This window comes from Amblyomma maculatum, chromosome 1 (assembly GCF_055883805.1).
Source record: "Amblyomma maculatum isolate TAMU_Amacu chromosome 1, ASM5588380v1, whole genome shotgun sequence".
Lineage (NCBI taxonomy): Eukaryota > Metazoa > Arthropoda > Arachnida > Ixodida > Ixodidae > Amblyomma > Amblyomma maculatum.
The window spans coordinates 243,975,281-243,997,318 of NC_139344.1; the positions used below are offsets into that span (position 1 = coordinate 243,975,281).

Below are 22,038 nucleotides of genomic sequence, written 5' to 3' on the forward strand. Positions count from 1 at the left end.
GCCAGCTCCACCAATGCGGGGACGCCTTATCGTCACGTGCACCCCGAAAGCCAATGGGATTGCAAATGCCACGTTTTCTTTTTTGCTATTTTTTATGCGACCAATGGCCGAATATAAACAGCAGAGGCGGCAATTTGAAGACGAAAGGCGGCTCTTTCGAATGAGACCAAGATGGCTACGGTGCCGCGCACAAAATGGGAGCTACGCCTCGTGGAAAATGGTTGTTTCGGGAGTCGTTTTCGGCCCAAATTTGGGCGACATCGATTATATAAATTGGCATTGTGACTAAAATACCGACCCTAGAGATGAAAAACTTAGCAGATAGGTAGATAAAGAGCTACTGATTTCGCAAATCACATTTTCTAAAAAGTGATTTTTTCGCAATTTTTTGGTCCGAAAGACCCGTGTCCCCCCTTAAACAATTTCCCTCGTTATCTTGAATCCGATCCTGCTTTCTTTGATCCTTCTGCCCTAGCCAGCTTATATGGTTCCAGAATTTTCTTGCTCCGCCTCTAGAGGCATCATGTATGTCAGCCATCCAGCGATCGGTGGACTGCCTTATTTTACTTTGGACGAGGGCCTGCACCTGAAGTTTCTTTTGTCGATATGATTCCCATTTTTGGTCGATTTCCTCCTGAGATACCTGTGCTTTCTTTGCCATTCGGTGTTCTCTTGAAGCAGCCCGTCGTTGTTCAATTGCTTCCCTGATTTCCTTATCCCACCAGCTCCGTCGCTTCCTCTTACCATTACAGCGGTTTGCTACTTTAACCTCCTTAATTTTCCTCCTTATGAGTAGTTCTACCTGTTCATAATCCCAGTCTTCCATGGGGCTTTTCTCTATTGCTTCTTCTATGTCTGCTGCTATCTGCGCTATTTGATCGTCGTTTAATTTTGCATTTACTTTTTGTCTAAGTTCCCTTTCTCTTTTCATCAAGGGCCCCATCTGCAGACTAATACGTTTATGATCACTTCCCAGACTACACTCCCCCAGGGGCAAACAGTCAGCGCCACGAGTGGGTGCCAGAGGATTTTTGTAGTGGCGGCCGTGGGGAATGTAATCAGAGTCTGTGCAGTGAAATGATGGCAGTTTTGACCAGCTGGAGGGATGTAGCGAAGCATGAACAATCAGGAGCCACATGACAAAGGGACAGGGACGAGCCCTGGCTGCCTGCTGGGCATTTATTTCTAGGTTGGAAACACGAGAAACGGAAGACCACAGGAGGAGAAACGCGTGCAGTTGGGAAAGGCCGAGCAAAAAACGAAGGAGGGGGGGGGGGGGTGAATAAAAGAACACATTTTTCTTTGCTTTGCATAACAAAAGCAATGAAAGCTGGGGGAGAGGATAGACACCTGACGAAGGACCCCGTATAAGATTGGAGCTCACGCAAGGTATCGTAGACAGGCAAATATAGACCACCTTAAGTGAAAATTATGCAATGATCACTGTATCCACATGCGCGGCCCACTGGGCGTGCACTGCGGTCCCAGTAGATGTGCATTCCATTTGTTGGGCATGCCAAATGGCACTATGCAGATAGTGCAGATGCCTAGGAGTTGCCCAATTTCTTTCTTTTTTTTTGACGAGTTGAGAAAGACTGCTAACGCAGGTGAAGGTAGTGTGTCCTCTTTTGGGAAAAACGCTTCATGCAAAATGTAGGCGCGGCAAATCCAGGCATGATGCCAGCTCACTGCTCATTGGACAGAAGCGATTCGTAAAGCTTATTTGGGGACGTGAAATATATACAGTCGAAACCCGCAATAACGAAATCGCCGGGGACAGCAAAAAAATTCGCTTTCGCGAGAATTTCGTTGCCGCGAAAATGAGACAGAAAAGATAGAAAACAGCCCGCAAAAAGAAAATTCATTGCCAAAAGTCAGTCAGCTTAGTTTGCCACCGACGACGATGTTGCCACCGGGTCCACTCCTGCTGCTTCGCCCGAAATCACCTTGGCCACAATATCGTAACGGGCTTTAAAGCGGCCCAGCCAGCCAGCGCTTGCTCTGAATTGGTCATGCCCGAGCATGCAGGCAAAGTCCAGAGCCTTCTGTTGCAGCAGTTTGCCAGACAGAGGCACTTTGTTTGCGCGCTGTTCACAGAACCAGGCAAAAACCGCCTTGTCAACGTCCGGGAGCACCGCAGCCGTCACTGTTTTATGCTGTGCTCGAGCACCATTCTCAAGCGCACCGAGAATGGCTGCCTTGCTTTTCAAAATTGTCGACAGTGAGCTGCACGCAATCCCGTACTCGTCGGCGATATCCATTTTTTTCCTGCCTTTTTCTGCTTGAGCAATGATGGCAGCCTTCTCTTGCAGAGACAAAAATCTTCGTTTTTTGGCTGGCGGAGACATCTCAAACGCAAACGTGCGGACTGCTGCTCATACACACCGCCACCACACACAACGAACACATGTGCACCGCTCGCAGGCCTAAAAGTGCAGCGCTGATGATCTAGTGTCGCCCCCTGATGGTGTCGCTGCGAGGCTGCCTTCCCTGAACATAGCCTCCGAGATAAACAACCACGCGGAACCGATCACAGAGGACACGCGCTGCGCCGGTATGGTGGCTAGCACCGGCTCAAGGTGGCTAAAGTTTTTAAAGTTGTTCCGGCTGCAAGGTTGCCAGGCGCCAATGCTCTCGCTGTAGCCACGCAAGCGCGCTATTGCAGTTTGCTCAATTTGAGTGCTTTTTTGACGCTGTTATTCATAATATGGGAGACAGTATGCGGACCGACGCTGCAGCAAATTTCGTTATCGTGGGATTGCGGTACAAAAATGTTTCGTTACCGAGAGATACGAAATACATTGGCCCCTATGGGCATTTGCCGGGATCTCAGAAATATTTCGTTGCGGCGAGAATTTCGTATTTTCGAGATTTCGCTATCGCGGGTTTCGACTGTATAATCAGGCCAGTGAAAGTGGTACAACCCAGCAACCCAGCGACTGCAACTTAGAAATTCATTTGTGTCCATAGAAAGAATGAACGGCGAATGCGACCCACGCGCAGCAGATCCGCTGTGTTTCCACGGTGTGGCCGGGCACACCAGCCACTACAAAAAACTCCTTTCCGCCGTGAGGGGCGCTCGCACTGCGGAGCGAGCTACTCCTGCACGGTGTTCATAGTAGCATTCATTTGACCTTTGGGTTGGCGGGCTATTTGTCCAAGAGCTTTCAGAATGCCAGTGCAATGAGTTATAAGTCATGATGTTCCACTGCTCCTGTAAATTAATATTTTTTCTCAGTAATTACAGTGTCTTGCTTGTCCTCGCTGTCTATTTTCAGACAGGCATCCTGGTGTCAGGCGTTTCTGCCGAGCAGAAAAGCCAGGTATTAAACACTGGTTTGATGTATGGCACGTTGCCAAAGGTAAGTAAATATGGCACTGTGTTGTCGCTACAAGAGACTCAAGGTTATGCTTTGCAAGAATAACAATTTCTTGTTTTGTTCTAGGCCTCAAGAAAAAACTGCAGTTGTGTAGCCGCAAGCACCCCATATAGAGGAATGGGTCGAAAGCATAATTTATCATCTTTACTGGGTGGCCGCTATGGGCCGAGGGAATGGAGACCTCGTGGTCAGCATGTGGAACAGCTTGCTTAACCATGTTTGCGACAAGCACGATGGCCACGAGGGGCCCTATGAAAAATGCGTGCATGCCCCTCTTGGAAAACGCCAGTGGTTGAAACAAAGTAAGTACTGTTGTAGAATGCTGTTAGTACTATAATTACTCCATTTTGAATTTTAGTCCACAGTAATAGAATCCTGGACTTGACCAAATGCGATATCTTTCAGATTCCAAGGCCTTCCAACATGCGAAGAAAATTGTTACCAATCGTCTGTTCCTGCGTGACATCTGTCAACTGTCTCCCGACGTGCTGACCTTTTCATTGGAGTCCTTCCACAGCCTGCTAATCCAGTTTGCTCCCAAAGCAAATGCCTTCTCAGAGGAAGGGATGCAAGCAAGGTATGTATGTTTTGACATGTGGCATGCAAGCAAATCAGCAATTTCCCTTGACATAGGACAAGGCTGGCTGTGATGCACTTCAATGAAAATGCCCTGCGAATGCAAGCGGAGACAGCAGACGGAGAGCAGCGATGGAAGATTCGAACGTCCAAAGCGAGGAAGGGACACTTCACTGTCTGTCCAATTAAAGAGGAGCCAACATACAGTAAGCAATTAATGTACATCTAACAAACACCTGTATTTAGAAGCATTTTTTAATAATTACAGCCTTGTCACAAGGTCACCAGCCTTTCAGTATTATTAAAAGTCTTACTAGTCTATCATTCAAAGACAATAGATATACCAAATTATTATCATCTTGACGTGGATCGTGCAAACTTGTACAAATATTTCGTCTAATTCTGCTGTTGTACAGTCAAACCATACCTAACTTGGTGCTTTTTTTTCCCACAGGCTATGTTGACAGCCTCTTGGCCAGTGTTCTGGAAAGTTGCGAGGGCTCTTCCTACAAGGAAAGCTTCCTAAGGAATCTGCCGCCAACTCCGCACCACATGACGAGCCACTACAACAGGCCTGAAAAGCAGGACCTCATCACTGTCAGGCATTCAAGGTTTTCAAAACCACCACCACCTCCACTATTGCTGCCTGCACTACCATCAACATCGACAGGTTCATGAATCACACATCGCAGTGGAGGGCTACACAGAAATTTCAACCACCTGGGTTTCTGTAACGTGCACTGACAGACATCGCACAGTACATGGGCGCCTTGCTTTTAGCCTCCATTGATAAACGGCAGCTGCGGCCAAGATTTGGTACCACATCCTTGGATTCGCCAGTCGAGTGCCCTAACCACTGAGTCACTATGGCGGGGCAAAAGAAAAGTTATTGATCATTCATCATTTAATATATTAGCACTATTCACAATTCTCTGTGCTTGGACACTACCTGTACTATGTTGGAACTTCTTCATCGACAGAGGAAGATTGCAAGTTACAAGGACCATTGCAAGTTCAAGTGGTATACAGTCTAAGCTTCATTGCTTCCTTTCGCGGCCGCCTCGGCTCTACTCCATTTAGACAATCCACGCAGCAACAGGTGCATCATGAGGTTCATCACATGGTGCTGAAACCCAGGAATCTCGCAGGACAATGCCACCCACAGTGACACAAGGCCTGGTACTAGTAAAGAATACAGGTGAAGCTTGCAACGTTGGTGGAGAGGTCTCTTGCTGTGAGCATGAAATGCTGCCTGGAACCACAACAAAATCTCCGCACCCATCTTGATGGTATCCTTGCCGAAGTGGAGGAAGAGCCGAGACGGGAACCAGAATTCACCGATCTCAAGATCAATGTTCTGCTAGACAGAACTGAAGCATTGTATCAGCAGATAAAGAACATGGAAGAGAACTTTTTCGAGGAGACTCTAGACAAATTAATCAAAGGCAACTCCTCAGATGCTGCTACATATGACAAGGTAGTAAAAACTACTGTGAGAATCCGTCTCAGGCTCCGGACCCAAAGATCTACCCAGATGGCGCACCAACAAGACTTCGTGGGTGACTCGAGTTCCTTTCGAAGCGACTTCAAGTCTTTACTGCTATTTTGGAGAGCCATTTCTGCTCCGTTGACTCACTACCTAATCTTGCCCACATGAGCTGCCACAATCCACATCATCACAATGACCCATTAGGGTTTCTTTCGCTACTCTTGGTATGAGCGAAGACCTTTTACAAGACTTCTAGAAAGCCGACTTTGATTGGGATGAGATACTGCTGGCACCTTTGGAGAAGATCTGATGCTCATGAATGGAATGTAGAAGCAGCCACTTTACAACTTCAGCATTGCTAGGTTTCTAGGTGCAGGAATGCAAGGTAACATGGAGTTACATAATTCTGACTGCCCCTAGATTAATTTATTAGATAATGTTCAGCTTCTGCACAGAAGCTGCCGAGCAGTTCACACGTCGTGAATATGACCTCTCGGCCAAAACTTCCTATTAACACGTTTTTTTTTTATTGAAGTTTTTAGCAAAAAAACAGTTTTGCCGTGGGACCGAAGCGAAAGGTGACGTACAAAGATGACTGAGATATTCAGCTCCCTTACTAGGCTTTTAAGAGCAAATGCGTATGTTTTCCGCTACATTAACAACTTGAAAAACAAGGTAAAGGCTACTAGACCATTTTCGGCAGAAGAAATTTAAAAAGCAGAACGTCACATTGTTCATAACGAACAGCTGTGCCTTGAAGCCATAAAACCCCTACACAGGGGCATTTGAGGTATACATAAAAAAAATTGCGTGAAAAAGAAAGCCCCATTTTCCCTAGGAAGTTGAGTATGGCAGCTTTGGTTGTATTTTGACAACGATGGACTGCTATGAGTCCTAGGTATCTGCGAATCAGATGACGTGTATGGAGCATGGAATCTCATCCTTTTGCCGAAGAACTCCCATTTTTCCAGACTAATCATCCTGTAGACACACGAGCAGGTTTATCACACTTGCTTTCAAGACACCTTAACACAGGTGTGCAAAATGTACTAGAATCCTCATGCGTGGCAGCCAGTTAAAAAGGTGATCCGAGGGTATTCATCTGTAGAATGCCAAGCCGTTTCAACAGGTAACATCTCCACTACATGTCCACTGCATCAACAAGTCATCCCCTTTCGTTGTGACAGGAGTCTATTTCGCTGAACCTGCGCTGCACCCAGCAGCAACAGATATGCAGGCAGCAATAACAAAGCAAGAAGCAAAGGGACTGCAGGGCCATCATGGATAGATCCAGCCGCTGCAGCCAGACCAGCTTGCGTAGCGGAGCAAGTTGGAGTTCAGACAGGTCACTGGCGATGCTTGTTATAAGAACCAATACACATGCTGACAAGAAGAGTGGAAACACCACTAAGTAAAGAGAGAAAGAGAAAGTAATTTAATGGAAAGGAAGGCAAAGAGGTCGGCAGGCACATGTCACCCTGGCCTGCTACTACCAAGTAATTTACTAAGCGAGTATATCTGCAGCAAAGTAGGCGAGCTTGAAGGTCAACCAGTTTTACATTATAATAGTAGCATTACCGAAGGCAATGTGAGCACTGAGGAAATCTGAAAGTGCAGGAGAGAATAAAAAAAAAAGAAAAAAAGGAACACTTGAAAAAGACAAAGGAAGTGCAGTAAAAAAAAAAAATACAGTGAACGAGTAAATGGCGGTAAGCAGAAAGACACCATATTTGCCTAGGAGGAGAGTAATGCAAGCTTATTTTGGCATGAGCGGGCGCACAATGTGTGCTTGCAAGTAAGGGCATTGCTTGTGTCACTTCTCATAACTGGGCTGTTGATAGCTATAATAAAAAGAGATGGCTACGAGCAACTGGACTTCTTGTGTACATAACATTATTTATACGCTGACAGATGATAACTGCTCCCTGCTGTGATTCTCTTTTTCTAGCGTGTACCACTGATTTGCTAACCTTTGACAGCGTGAAATTTTTATTCGTCTGCTCAGTTTAGCACCATTTGCACTTGTGTGGCTTCCCGAGCAACTAGTCTTGGCAGCTGGTGATTGGTAGGGGTCAGACAGTATGACACTGGGTGCGATGAAGAACCGCAACGATATCTGTCACCCCAAAGTGCCAAACAGTATGGAACAATAAAGCAATGAAGAAATTTGCCTTAAAAAACAGGTTAAATATTGAACCACGGAATGACATTTTGGTGCAAGAACTGAACAGCATTAAAAATGCTGCCCTTGATCATGACTTCTCTTCATTGTGGACCACTAGTAAACTGACGAGACGGCCAGACAGCGTCTGTAATGCACAAACTTGAGAAAATTGATGACAAAGTCAAAATAAAAATGAAAAGAGCAGGCGTAAATAAAAGATGCCTGCTGTAAACTTTCTCAATAAAAAGAGGTATTCACAGCTTCCGTACATCTCATTTCTACACATGTGGTAGGCAACACATTCGCCATTGACAATTCACTCTCTCTTGACCTCCACATACACTGAATGTTGTTCACAGGTAAGGACAAGTTGTACTCTGTCATGCAACAAGCGTTAGTGAGAACACTTAAATGCAGATTATTTGCAGATTATTTCCTGTCTCAAAAGGAATAACATAAATACATGTGGTTCTATGACACATACAGTAAATACCTTTCTAGGTAGGCTACGAAAGGGAAGTAATGCAGAAGGTAGGCAGTCTAAACATAAATGTGTGTGTCAACATGGTGTTTTGGCACTGGAGTGTTTATTACTCCAATCATGTGCGTTATTAATGAATGAGAAGGCACATAGGTAGGAATACTTTATTTTGACACACAAGCTATGGCCAACTTGTGTAAGTGAAGTGCAGACTTGTGAGTACACTGTTGAGCCAGTAGCACAGGGAGCAGTCAACTTGGACCAGGGAATGCCATGCTTTGAAAGGTGGGCAGCTGTTGTGATCTCTCGACTAGCATCAGTCACGTGCAGGATCGGCTGTCATGGGGAGAAAAAAAGTATGCAAGCTCAGAACAACAAAACACTCAGAGAAATTCAGTGACGTACCAAATTTAAATAAAAAGATAACAGGACTGCAGACTATGCAGCAGCTCATATATTCTAATAGTGGATTTGCATATGGTCACTACACCCTCAAAAAGGAAAGAAGCACAAATGCTGAATTCATGACTCGTCAAAGGAACCAGACCAAAAGAAAAGTGCACCATGTAGCATAGCTGAAGAATGAGAAAAGCCAAAACAGCAAAAAGGTTACCCTAAGTAAGGCCAGTACTAGTGCTCTCTGCATGCGTGCGACAATGAATCGCTGCAGTGCACATACACAGCAGAAATGGACATCGTGGGTGGTAAAGAACTGATATGAAGTTAACGCTGACCGCAGACATCAGAACAGACAGGTGATTGTGCTTTGGTATAACGCAAGCAAGCGGGCTTTGGTAGGTTGTGAAGCATATAAAAAAACGTTGAGACATCTTGAAAACCATGTGTGCACATTTTCATTTGCTGCTGCATCCAAGAAGTTTTGCTTGCACTGTTCATTAGACGACATGCTTTGCTCTCAGATTGTAGCGTTTGTCGACTACACAGCATGATTCCAGAGTCGCGACTAATTCAGCTGTGGACTTTTCATTTTCTAAACTTGCAAAATCCTTCCTATGGGCTGTGAAAAAGAATGAGGAACTGTACCACCCAAATGTAGTCGCTCGCCCTCTATAATGCACATGATGGCAGCCACAAGTCATTTTGTGCCAAACAGTAGTTTCCATACAAGTAACAAGAAGTTCTCAAACTATGTAACAGGACCATAGCTATTTACTTTGAGAGTGGCCACAGCAAACAGGCAACAACTACAAAATGGCCAAATCCCTCACCGAACTGCAGCACCACAACAGTTGCTACAATGCCAGCATCATAAAACCTCTGGCTGTCTTTGATATAAGGTCCTCACCACAAATACACCAGTTCATGTTGTTAAGGAGGCTGTCCATGAGCATCTTACTTCTCAAAGCAGCTAAAAGTATTGCAGAGACCAACACTTGACTTTAAGTGCAGTAGCAGCACTACTAACATTCAGTGTGTTAATGGAGTATAGACACCCTGAAAGAGATAAGACAAAAAATCAATTATAAATTATTTAGCGGTTGAAGATAAAAATCAGGTGATGATCTGTACAGAGTAATGTCTTGCATGTCGTTAACAAGCAAAATGCGACCAAGATTAGGTGCATATGCTCCTGTAAGACGAAGTGCTACACTGTCCTAGCCCAAGCAGTGCAAGTACCTCCAGTCAAAACGCTTTCAAGTGCCATCATCCATGAGATGGTTGCCGAATAGCAATTGTAATTTTCATAATGCTGCGTTCCTTCTCTTCAGCCAGCATTTTTCACTCTTCCCAATGGATGCAACCCTCCCCAAAACTCCAAACTGAAGACATCAACTCAGTCATGCAGAACTGTCAATAATGACTTGAACCACAAACCAACTTGGAGAGGTGGAAGCAGACTCGAGAATTTTGAAGCTATAAAACTGAAGTTTTGAAGCATTCAAATCGTTTTGGAGCACGTTTCTAAAGTCAAATGATTTTATTAGCTGAATATTTTATACCAAAATAACCTATTTGATTCTTTTTTATTCAAAGATCAATGCATTGCTGAAAATATAAGACTAACAGCCAAAACATGTGCAGATATTTAAAATAACACAAATGACCTTAGCAACAATTTGGAACAAACTAGCTGAAAATGCAATGCTTGTTTCCATACTTGATGCCCGAACGATAAGTTTGGCTAAAAACATGACTATTTTAGCCTGAGAAATGTGGACTATACCACCATGATGTGCTCAAGCACCACTGGACTAGTTCGGAGTTCACATCAATAAGCAGCATATTTCCACTCCCTACCTTGTGCAAATGATTTTTTTTATCCATGCCTGTTCTGATAAAATTTCCAAGGCACTGGTCAGTAATCCCTTCAGTGAGGATAGACTGCACTCAAGGGTAACCCTTTCCCCCTTCAGATGCCCTTCTCCATGGCCTTCTGTCAGTGGGTTCTCACGTTTTCGCTTTAGTGGAACCGGAGCTTCCTCAATTTTAACACGTTAATGATGGGCCCTGCATGCTTGCCCAACACTTGCGACATTTCTAATGATTGACACCTTCATGGTGTCACACCCATAATACTGTATGTTTTTGTCTGACGTATGTTTGACAAGCTTATTATTAACAAAGAGGTTCAATGAAATAGATCTACGACTGCCAGAAACGAGGCTCATGCTGGTCTGGCTTATGGGATTTATTGTCCCAAAGCAACACAGGCTATGAGAGGCTCATGCTCTTCTATTTAGCAGAAAAGGAAAAATATATAAAGGCCCTGCTACGACACAGGTATGGAAACCAACAGAATGAAACTGAGGAAAGCATATAATTAACTAATTTAAAAAAATCTGCTTTGGTGATAACGGTAATAACCAGTGTATCTACTGTCAAATGAAAAATAACTTCCCATTGCAAACTAGAAAAACAAAACAAAAACAAGAAACATGCCACCGTTGAGGTCCGAGACCTGCACATTATGCATCCAATGCTTTACAAACTAGCTACAATGATGGCTGTGCAATCTTTTTTTTTGCAAGCTATTTAATTTGCATGTATCCCAACATAGACAGCGTTCACCAGTGCTCAACTAAACCGCAGCAGCAGACGTGGGAATGCCCTGTAAATACAGCAACAAGGTTAATGACTGAGCGAGTTGGTAATCATTCATTTTAAGCCAGCCAAAAGACGACACAGAGAAGCCAGCCTCATCTCGTTCGCTTCTATTCTCTGTCTCGTTTTTTGGCTGGTTTAAAATGAAATACAGCAAGTGCCAATTAGAACATGATGTGGAGCGTGGTGTCTGAAGGGTTGTGTATGAACGAGCCGCGCCGGCGCGGCGCGCCACTGCTCGTAGTGTGCCCAACCTCCAACAGGCAGTGAGACTCACAGATTCGGGCAGTACGGCCAGTGTGACTCTTTTGTCTTCCCACGACAATTCTAAACTGTTAGAAATTCGCTGAAAAAGAATGTATTAGTTTAGGCTGTTTACAGTCTCCAAACACACCACGAAATATTTCGCTTCTGCTTAAGGGGGGGGGGGGACATGGCTCTTAAATCTATTTTCCAATTTTTGACCAAATTTGATAAAACCTGACATTCTGATTCAGTTTCTTGCACTGATTTCAAACATGTAACTATTTTTCCAGCTGTCCAATTAGTTCAAGAGATAATGAAATTAATTGTTCATAATTTGCAGAAATAATGAAAAAATAACAGCACTACAAACAATTGACATGGACACTTTGCTAGGTATTAGAAAGCGTAATGAATACAATGTTAGGTGTATTTTTTTTATTTAACAAATATTAGCGATGTTATAGCAGTTCAAAGTTTTCAATTTTGCTCTAAATAAGACAGGAAGGCCCTCACATTTGGAACAGTGAACTGCTATAACATCGCTAATATTTGTTATACAAAATTGCACCTAACATTATATTCGTTATGCTTTCTAGTACCTAGCAAAGTATTCATGTGAATTTTTTGTAGTGCGGTTATTTTTTCATGACCAATTTCATTTATCTTTTAAACTAATTGGCCAATTGGAAACATAATTACATATTTGAAATCAGGGCAAGAAACTAAATCAGAATACGAGGTTTAATAAAATTTGTTGAAAAACGTAGGAAAAATAGCTTTAGGAGCCATGTCCCCCTTAAAAGCAACCAGTTTGGCCATGATTTCAATTCGTGAAATCGCATTCAATTAGAAAGAAAAAAAATTGTCATCGGACTTCTTGCGAGGATGCTTTAATATTTAGACACCGTGTGCAGCAAAATATAACTGATTAAAATCTCGAGGAAACGCAAAGTAGCCAATAGCGTGCGTATGTGCCTTCATGCCATGCCAAAACTGCCGTTCGTCAAGCGTAGGTACCACCCCGTCAAAGAAAGAGAAAGCCAATATTCTTATCGATTTAACGTATCTGTGAATTGGAGGCGACGGCGGTAGACGAAGGACAAGAAGCTCAGGCGGCGTGCCCGCCCTGTGGTGTGCGAGAGGTGCCGTTGTATCATAGCTCACAACAGCACTGCCGCCAGGGCCGGCACGTGTTCTGGCTGCAATGCTCTTTGCTGATTCTGCATGTAGAAGGTCCCCCCCCCCCCCCCCCGCCCTCAATTTCCCCTGTTGAGAAAGATGGCGCCGCTGCGGCAGCAAGACTGTATCTGTGGCTGAGGTGTCATGAGTGTTGAAAACCAACCTTGAAAAAGATCGCACCTCATCAAGCGTTCGAATGTTGGCCCTTCCCAGTGGTTTGTATGAGGTTTCCAGTTCCTAGCCTCCAGTGGTATATAAAACTGACCATATGTGGAAGCGCCTTATCGCAGACCAGACTGTCTGTGCTCGCTGATAGCTGAAACAGCCTCATCTGGCGCTACTCTAGTTTATTAGGCGAACTCCAAGCTACACCACACCAGCGTAACCTGCACATGGCATTTTATGCTTTAAAACATGCAAGAGCGGTGTCTGACTGCTGCTCTTTAGTCACCAAGGGGAGTAATTTCATATATTCGTTTGTATCGTTCAATGTGGCCGGCGCGCGCCTAATTGTTTACGGCACTGATTGACTCTATTTAAAAATTGCTCATTCAAGACTTATCTTATTTCATAGTCAAGGAGATTTCTAAACTCTATCAAGTCTTTGCTGCTATTTCAGTTATGAGACGTTCCAATCAACAGATTAAAATGAAAACCATACCCACATTTGGTTTTGAATTTTCTCACGTGGAGAAAAAAAAGTGTACATGACGCCAAAAAAACAACAGAAGGGCTATGTCTCTGGAAGCAATGATCCCAAACCGGCTCAAAGTGTGAGGACGCCGTAGCAGAGGCGTCCGGATCACTTCGGCCACCTGGGATTCTTCAATGAAACTGCCATCGTTAAGTATATGCCTGCCATGCTTTCAGCTTCGACCAAAATGCTGACTCCCAATTAGGATCAGACTAGGGTATCCCAGCTCAGTACTCGAGAGCTTTAATGACTAAGCCACCGCGGTGCCGTAATAAGTAAATAAATAAGCTAAGAAGACTAAACTTCTTTCTCGGAGCGTATCATGGTTATTTCATCCATTTCGCTGCAGCGACGCCGCGAATGTGTATTTTACTTTGACAAAGTGACTATAAAGGACATCGGCCCTCTGTTACAAGCCCGAATTCGGCTCAGACCCGTAAGCCCACCCCGAGTCCAGCAAAAATGTCATGTGTCGGCCCAGACGGCTCGTGGGTTGAGCCGCACCCAGCTTTTGGGCCTGTCCTTGCCCACGCAGTGTCGTGTGAAGCACGTGCTACCTTCACCTGACGCTTCTACATAAGGTTTGACGATCTTCTATTTTTTCGGTTCCTGGGGCTGCTTTTCAGTGGGTCACTTTCTACTTTTCGATGTCTGAAAGGTAGGCAAGGCAGGCAGAGAATATCGCAGGGACCGCTTCCTTTGCTAGCAACGCACAACGCTTTGCAGCATATTTCATTAACACTTCTTTTTGGGCGAGTTGGTACATTTTTGGAAGCTTGTGTCTCGTCTCTTGTCTTTAGTGGTCGTGTGTGTTTGCGCTCTTTCAAAGTTTTGCAGCATATGCCCACTTAACTCTGTCGTCCATGTTTTGGACACAAACCTGGGCTCAAAGTGTCCCTCACAAACAGTGATTGTATAGCTCGTTCCTTTCTTGGTATGCCGGCCACCATAGCTGAAGTTGTTTGACATCTTTTCGCACCGAAGAAAGCTGACATTTTTCATTGCAGAATACGTAGCCTGTATTGCAGCGGTGAACAATGCACTTTTTTCCACATTACATTACATTACAACTTAGAATATACCATGATCGAAGAAAGGCGTGGAGCGGGGGCGTCAGCGAGAAAAACAAAATGCGCACCGATACAAGTTGAGAACTGACTGGCAATCCTTGCGGCACCAGTTAAAGGGCAGCTGCATCACTTAAAAAAAAAAAAAAAGAGTTCGGAATGCAGATATATAGTTTACGACCCCCTTAACATGAATACGACGTTAAATTTAGTCATAAGTGACCGCAAACTACTTTTTTAATCAGAAAAACGTGCACCAACGCCGTGGAGCATTTTGAAAGTGGCGCTCTTGCCTCTGATTGGTCAAGAGCGCCGTGACGTCAATGACAGTGTGCCATTGCGTGGTAGCGGCGGTCCAAGCGATTGTACATGCACGCCCGCGCTTTTCTGTGGATGTATGCCGCTGAACATACAACGATCACGCTGCTCAGCGGAATATGACATTGAGCCGTACTTGTTCGAACCAGCGGCGGCTTCGGAACAAGGTGACACTGGCGGCAGCAGCGACATGACGAGCGAGGAGACAGCGCTAACCTTTTCCCGCATGGGAAATTGACACTGGTACGTACCGCTGCGCTGCACTGCTGTATGTGCCTGTGATCCGCTCTCAATTGAACATATCTGCGTTACTCGTGTCCTAAATCTCCTGTCTGACTCGAACGAAGCAGTGTCACATCAATGCGCTTGATGTGCCGATTGTAAACAAATGAACTCATCCAGACGAGCCGCCGCCCCAGTTTTGTTGCGTGAATTTAGTCATTTATATGTCAGCAAGAGCAGCAAAAGTCATGCTCTCAGCTCCCGCAACCTCGAGTACGCATACATTTTATTCTGGCGGGATTTAGCAAATTAACGCGGGAGCGCGGTATCGACGAGAAGCCAGGCCGCTGCCTTGCTGCGCACGCGTAATCCCATTTAGAACACCGGTAAAAATACCGAAATGCTAGGACAGCTATCGGCAGTCACGCGCTGCCATGTCGCGAGTTTAGCGCACTTCATTTAGCTGCGCCTAACATCGCGACTTCGACCACAGACATCAAGCTGCCCCGACTTCTTTTCTTAATTGGGATAGTTGTTGAAATGAGTCTGACAGTGGGTAGCTCAAAAGAAAGATGAACACAGAAGGCAGGGGGACAAGACACACACTAGACTTGCGGCTGAATTTTACTCCGGAAAGAACGAGTTTATACGCATTTTTTTATCTTTATCCAGGTGCAACCAAGGAAGATAAAAAAAAAATGCATAAACGCATCCTCTTCGGAGTAAAATTCAGCTGCAAGTCTTGCGTGTGTCCTCGTTCCACTGCCAGAGATATATAACGCGCCCCAGTCCGACGCGCGCGGCTAGCGCGGGCGTTCGCGTTCTCCCGGTTCAAGTTACGAAGCACGGCGCGCACTTCGTGCACTGGGTGCGGCGTTGGGGTTCCTGGCTATGCATGAGCGCGTGGAGAAGGTATGGCGCTCCTCACATTCCACTAATTACCCACTCCCTCCTCTTAAAAAAAAAAAAAAAGTCCTACTCTCTGACATTACTTCTCACAGTTTTCCAGCCGTGTCAGCGGGCGCCAATGCTGAATAGTTTTACTTTCACCTGTGCCTTCATCTGCCCGGCCACCCATCTGCCCCACAGAACAAAAACTGAAACAGAACAGAAGAGCAATATGATGTATTGGGCCTCTTACTTCGAGTTTTCTTCTTTTTGCGAAAGCAGCTCTTGGCGGCGGAGAGGTGCGGAGAGGTGGCGGCGGAGAGGTGAAGACAGAAGGCACAGCACCGGTTTTCAATCGCGCAGATTTGATCGGTATCCCAAAAGATCGCATCAACGACAAGTTTTGGTGATTTGGTGATAGTCACTGTCGCGAAAATGATCTGAGCAGATCACTGACGATTTTGTAGGCTTGAAATCCTTCCTCTTGACCGCGGCAACCCACTGCGCCGATAGCTTGGGCTCCTTTGGGAATTTATGAAACGCGAGATCCTCTCGGCCGCCAGTGTTCGTGCAGCCATAGGCTGCGCAGAACCACGACATGGTCATTCTTTTCGTGAAGAACGGTACAAGATGCACTGAAAAAGCTTGCGGTAACGTTCGCAAGAAAACAAGCGCGAGACAAGAAAACGGTTGCACTGCGTAGCCTGCAAGCGACAAGTGATGCACGGCCTGCTCGGGCAATAGAAGCGGAAGAGAGGTAGACGCCGTTCTTGACGTCACTACCGCCTGTCGTACTCCTGTCGTCTGCTACTGACATCCCCCCTCCAGCGCTGTGCACTGCGGAGAAGCCTGAACGCGCTAGCAACTTTAATCGATGATTACGTCATTATTTCAAAAGCTAAAGCCAAAATATTTCGTATACTTAACATACAAAGCCTGCAGATTCGACCCTCAGAAGCGCATCAAATTCTAAAACCGGTGCAGCCGCCCAGAAGGAGATTCCGAAGGGGCGACAAAGGTCAAGGGGGAGCTTGACGCGGGCTGATTTATGACGGTCGCGCAGGCGACCGCTTCTCGGAAGTGAGCCCAGAACACACGGCAGCGGGCGACGCTGCCGGCTCTGTCCGTCCAGTGCCGCGAGGGAGGCAGAGCAGTGCAAGTGGAAGGCACAGCATTAACGCGGTGGTTGTGGATTCAGCGCTAACTGCTGTCTCCCGGTTCGAGTGGAGAGGGCGCGGAGGACATAAATCCCGAAACGCGGCGTAACACGGGCCTGGGGAGAACGCGCCACTGACATGTCTTCACGGGAAGACGCCTGTACGTCCCGCAACCGACCAAGGGCAGGGATCGGAATGTTTGGGCCTGAGGTTTGCGTGTGTGTGTTTATGTGTGTGTTTTCGGAAGTGTAACCGTCGACGCCGTTTGTCTTTGCGACTGCTTGGCGCCTCTTGCGTGTGAGGATTTTGGATAGGGAGAAATCGCAGATGTGTGTGTTTGTGTGCGCAACCACTCGCCGCGTAGTGCGTGCTTTGTGTTTGTATCGCTTAACATGCATAGGAGAGGGGTATATGTGGCACAGCGATTGGCCAGCCCATTTTGAAGGACTGCATGTTATTAGCCACAGAGTGACTAGTCGATTGGTCAACGGACTAGACTCGAATTTTGAGCGCTAATGGAAGGAGCGTTGGGACAGTTGGGCTCGGAGGACGGTTGGGCTCAGACGAGGGACGAGGGCAGACTGGTTGTTCGAGGAGGGAGGTTAGGCTGACGGAGGTCTCAAGGGACTCCGGCCTAAAGTGTAGCAGAAGGCCAAGGCCTGATTCTGCTAGCCTCTGACCTCCGATCGTGCACCCAGTTGCAGTTAGCCCTCTATGTTTTGATGTCGCATCTTACAACGTTATTGTAAATAGTTTGTAAACAAGTGTAAATAAATGTGTACGGTCGAGAAGAGAAGTCCTCATCTCCGCACCGCAATGTATCGCTGAGCCACGGATGCAGCGCGGTGGTCACAAGCACCACTCGGTACGATCGAAGGCAGAAGAAACAGCCAGAAACACCTGCTGTATAGGGAAGACCATCTATTCCCCACGCCTTCGCCCGAAGAGTTTAACCGCACCCAGCGAACCCGCGGCCACCAACAGCAAGTCAACGCAGTCTCTCGGCAGCCTACGGAAATCAGAGCATCAGTATCGTCACTTGCTGTTCGGTGCGGAGCGGCCTGTTCACACACTTCTAACACCATGATGCGGAGGTTGTGGGTCCGGGCCGACCAGCGGCATATGGTAGCTTTTTGCTAAACAATTACCTTTCAGACAAACTCATTATGAATTATCCATTGACCCCCCGCCATTATGGGCATAGAGCAGGGGGTCTCAAACTCATATTGCTACGTGGGCTGAATTGAGAAAGCTTTTTCTCTCATGACCCAGGAGCCAGAAATTAACAAAACAACAGTAAACAAAGTACAATAAATAACAATAAAATGAACAAAAATTAGCAAAACTTCGTTTTGTCAGACCAAGCTCCTCCTATTATTGCAAAAGAAAAGCAATGTCATGCTCCTTTCCACATCAATGCTGGACAAAAGCCGCTTCAAGATCGCTCGGAGAGAGGTACTCAAATGGTACACCTTTTAATAAATACTACCACACTTATAATCCTCAAAAAAAAAAAAAAAGCACACTTGGAAATAAAAGAAAAGGCAAGGATGACTGGCTCCTTGCTTTGAAGGCATAGTGATGTCAAACGAAAGTTGACGCAGATTAAGTGGTCAACGCCTTTTCAAAAATGAATGCGTACTAACTGGTACAAAGTCTGAGTTTATTTTAGTTGGAAATTAGGGCTGGTGGTAATGCTTTCAAAATGTCAGCTGAAAATTTTGAGCTGGCGGACTGCGTCACGCAGCTCCGCGGGCCGTGCGCCAAGGCCCCTGGCATAAAAGGATAACCTTTGAAAGGATAACGCTGTGGGGGAAATCATGACCGTACCACGTGCCCAAGTGACATCCCCATTTGTCCCAACTGCGGAAAGCAGCATGAGGCAACGTTTTCCAGCTGCACTGCCTACCAAAAGGAGAAACTAATCTATAAGTACAAGATATCCAACAATACCGACTACAAGTCAGCAAAAGCTGCTTTAATTGACCAAAATCAAATCAGGAGTAGTCATCACAGAAAAAAACCATTGACGGGAAAGAAATCACAAGGACAGTCACAGAAAGATGATGCTGGTCATCCGAGAATTGATGACGTGGTTGAATTTCCTCCTCTTCCACAACAATCAGAGGTTCAACAACCATCTGTACCAAGCCCACAAAAAATTACTGTACAGCAGCCTCATTGGAGGAGTGCATCCCGGAACCGCTCATGCGAAACCTCTATTCGCAGAAACTCTGACATTTCTAGTTCCCAACTGTGCTCACTTGTTGAGGCTGTTCGTGCTTTTCTTATACCACTCTCCTCGCCGGTGGCGAAAGCCATGCTTACAATTCTTGATTTCATATCTCCTCTCCTGGCACAATGGCGGTAGCAGACAATCAGTCGTCTGCTCCACCCAGCGTGCAAGCCATCCGAAATAAGGCCACCATCTTTCAATGGAATGCCTGCAGCCTCCGCCCCCGTCTCTCTGACTTTCGACACTTCGTCTTCAAGCATCGTTTCCCTATAATTGCTATATCAGAATCTCGGCTTAATACTACAATCCGTCTCTCAGGCTACACAGTACTGCAATCAACAACTGGTACAGACCTCAGTAAAGTTCTTCTGGCTATCCGGAAAGACGTCAACTTCATCCAGCATCCCATACCAACTGATCCACATAATGAGTACGTTGCAGCCACTTTAAAGTGCATGAACATGCAGTTTACAGTAATTGCTGCCTACATACCACCTCGTGCTAATTTCAATATTGAACGCCTACAAGATATCATGCGAAGTACCCCTGTGCCACACATTATAACGGGAGATTTCAACGCACATCATCCTGCTTGGGGAGGCGTCAGATCGACAGCCAGAGGCCGGCAGCTATTCGACTTCGCACTTTCCAACAATTTATTATTTCTCAACGACGGCCAAGCAACTTACTATCAAGGAGCACGGTCCAGTGCTCTTGACATCTCCATGATCTCTGCTGATCTGTCAGCTTCAACAACCTGGTCTGTGGACATCGAGACTCATGGCAGCGATCACCTACCTACATATATTGAGGTTTGTGGCTTTTCTCTCGCCTCTCAGCGGCATAAAGTTCGCTACACGAACTGGGAAGCTTTCGCTGATGCCGTAGAAAAGCAGGATCTGTCGAACTTAAGTTATGACTCCTTCATTGCTGCAGTAGCACATGCTCAAACATTGCACACGAGAGTCCTCCACCTGCCAAAGGTGTACTCAGCTGTTGACGCCGAATATGAAAAACTTTGAGCAATACGTCGCAGAGCAGAAAGACGAGCGCGCAAGACACTTTCTAGAGACGATATCCGGACTTCTAGGCGAGCACAAAAACACGTTCAACGCCATTTGGACAAGCTAGAAAAAAGGAAATGGACATCTTTTTGTGCAAAATTAGATCCTAGAAAGCCACTATCTAAAGTGTGGAGTATTGTGCGAAGCTTAAGAAGTCAGCCTTCACAACTACATCCTTTCGAGTGCGTGGCTCTAAATGCCAATACTACTTGTCTTCATGTAGCAGAGACTTTCTGTTCAAAGATGATTGCTCCATTAGCAGCTCCTTCACTGCAAAATGTGCTCCCCACCTTTGTCCCGTCGCCCAACACTTCTTTCCTAGACGAACTGTTCACTATGGAAGAACTTCAAGCTGCGCTAGCAGTTACCAACAAAAGATCTTGCCCAGGGCCTGACCATGTTAGCTACACTTCGCTGTCGCGTCTTGGAAGAAAAGCCAAAACTCAGCTGCTTACCATCTATAACAACTCTTGGATAGCTGGCAGCCTTGTAGAGAGCTGGAAGACTGCGCACGTAATACCCGTTCTTAAACCTGGTAAGCCATCAATTGATCTAAACGCTTATCGTCCTATTGCACTGCTAAGCTGTGTTGGGAAATTGATGGAAAAAATGGTTCATTCACGCCTTACCTGGGACTTGACGAATAGGGGAATTTACCCTCCATCAATGTCTGGCTTCCGAAAAGGCCGAAGCAGTATTGATAATGTTATTGCTCTTGCGAACTGTGTCAGGCGCAGCAAAGCTGAGCGGTCTCTAATTATTGCTGTTTTTCTTGACGTTAAAGGAGCATTTGATAATGTCACGCACGAGGTGATTCATTCAGCCTTGCGTTCAATTGGCATTGCTGGACGAATGTATAACTGGCTTTCTGACTATCTTCGGGATAGGACCATTTACATGTCAACGGATCAAGGTGACACGTCCTTACATCATGTGTCTCGTGGCGTTCCTCAGGGAGGGATTTTAAGTCCAACCCTCTTCAATATATCTCTTCTTGGTTTGGACAGGTCCTTGCCACCTACTGTTCAAATCTCCCTCTACGCAGATGACATCTGCATATGGTGCTCCGGAAGAAACAGGCGCATTGTGCATGCTCGGCTACAAAAAGCAATAGTTGGCATTGCATTATTTTTAAACAAGCGAGGTCTTGTTATATCTCCAGAAAAGTGCGCAGCAATTTCATTTTCACGACGTGATCTCTCCCGTTATGTACTGAAAGTTGCTGGACTCCTATATCGTATGTCAACCATCAAAAATTTCTAGGTGTGACCTTTGATAGGTCCCTTTCATGGTCACCACACGTTCAACAACTTAAGACCAAACTCTCTTCATACGTATCTATATTCCGTATGCTCTCAACGACCAGAAGAGGCTGCTCTACCGATTCCTTATTACGGCTTTATGGAGTACTTTGTGAAGGTCTTCTGCGTTATAGCCTCCCTGTTCTTCAAGGCCTCTCGCAGTCAAGCATTAAACTACTTGAAGCCATGCAGGCCAAAGCTTTGAGAGTGTGCCTTGGTCTTCCAAAAAACACTTCTACAGTGGGCACTCTGGCGGAGAGCAGACGTCTATCTGTAACCGTGCTGATACCGCAGGAGCTGCTTCGCGCCCAGCTGCGCTTTGCACGTGAACCTACCCACCCGTTTTCAGAGCAAAGCATGACATCACTCTCCAATCTACTGCCTGCGCAATATCAACGTGCAGTACTGTCATCTTTCCCACCATGGAGGTTTGCTTCATGGCAAATTTCGACAACTATACCTGGCATCAAAAGAAAAGCCCACACCCCAGGACCCGCACTTAAATACTTCGCC

The 22,038-nt window shown here is 45.8% G+C and overlaps 1 pseudogene across 1 annotated transcript in view; it reads left to right on the plus strand.

Moving 5' to 3' along the window:
- LOC146206101 (uncharacterized) overlaps positions 1–7,854 on the plus strand; it is a 31,396-nt pseudogene extending 23,542 nt beyond the window's left edge. The window contains exons 4-8 of the transcript XR_014708413.1: positions 3,279–3,362; positions 3,447–3,682; positions 3,786–3,957; positions 4,014–4,162; positions 4,411–7,854. The product of XR_014708413.1 is annotated as an uncharacterized LOC146206101 (transcript). The remainder of the gene's footprint in view (positions 1–3,278; positions 3,363–3,446; positions 3,683–3,785; positions 3,958–4,013; positions 4,163–4,410) is intronic.
- Positions 7,855–22,038: the final 14,184 nt, after the last annotated feature.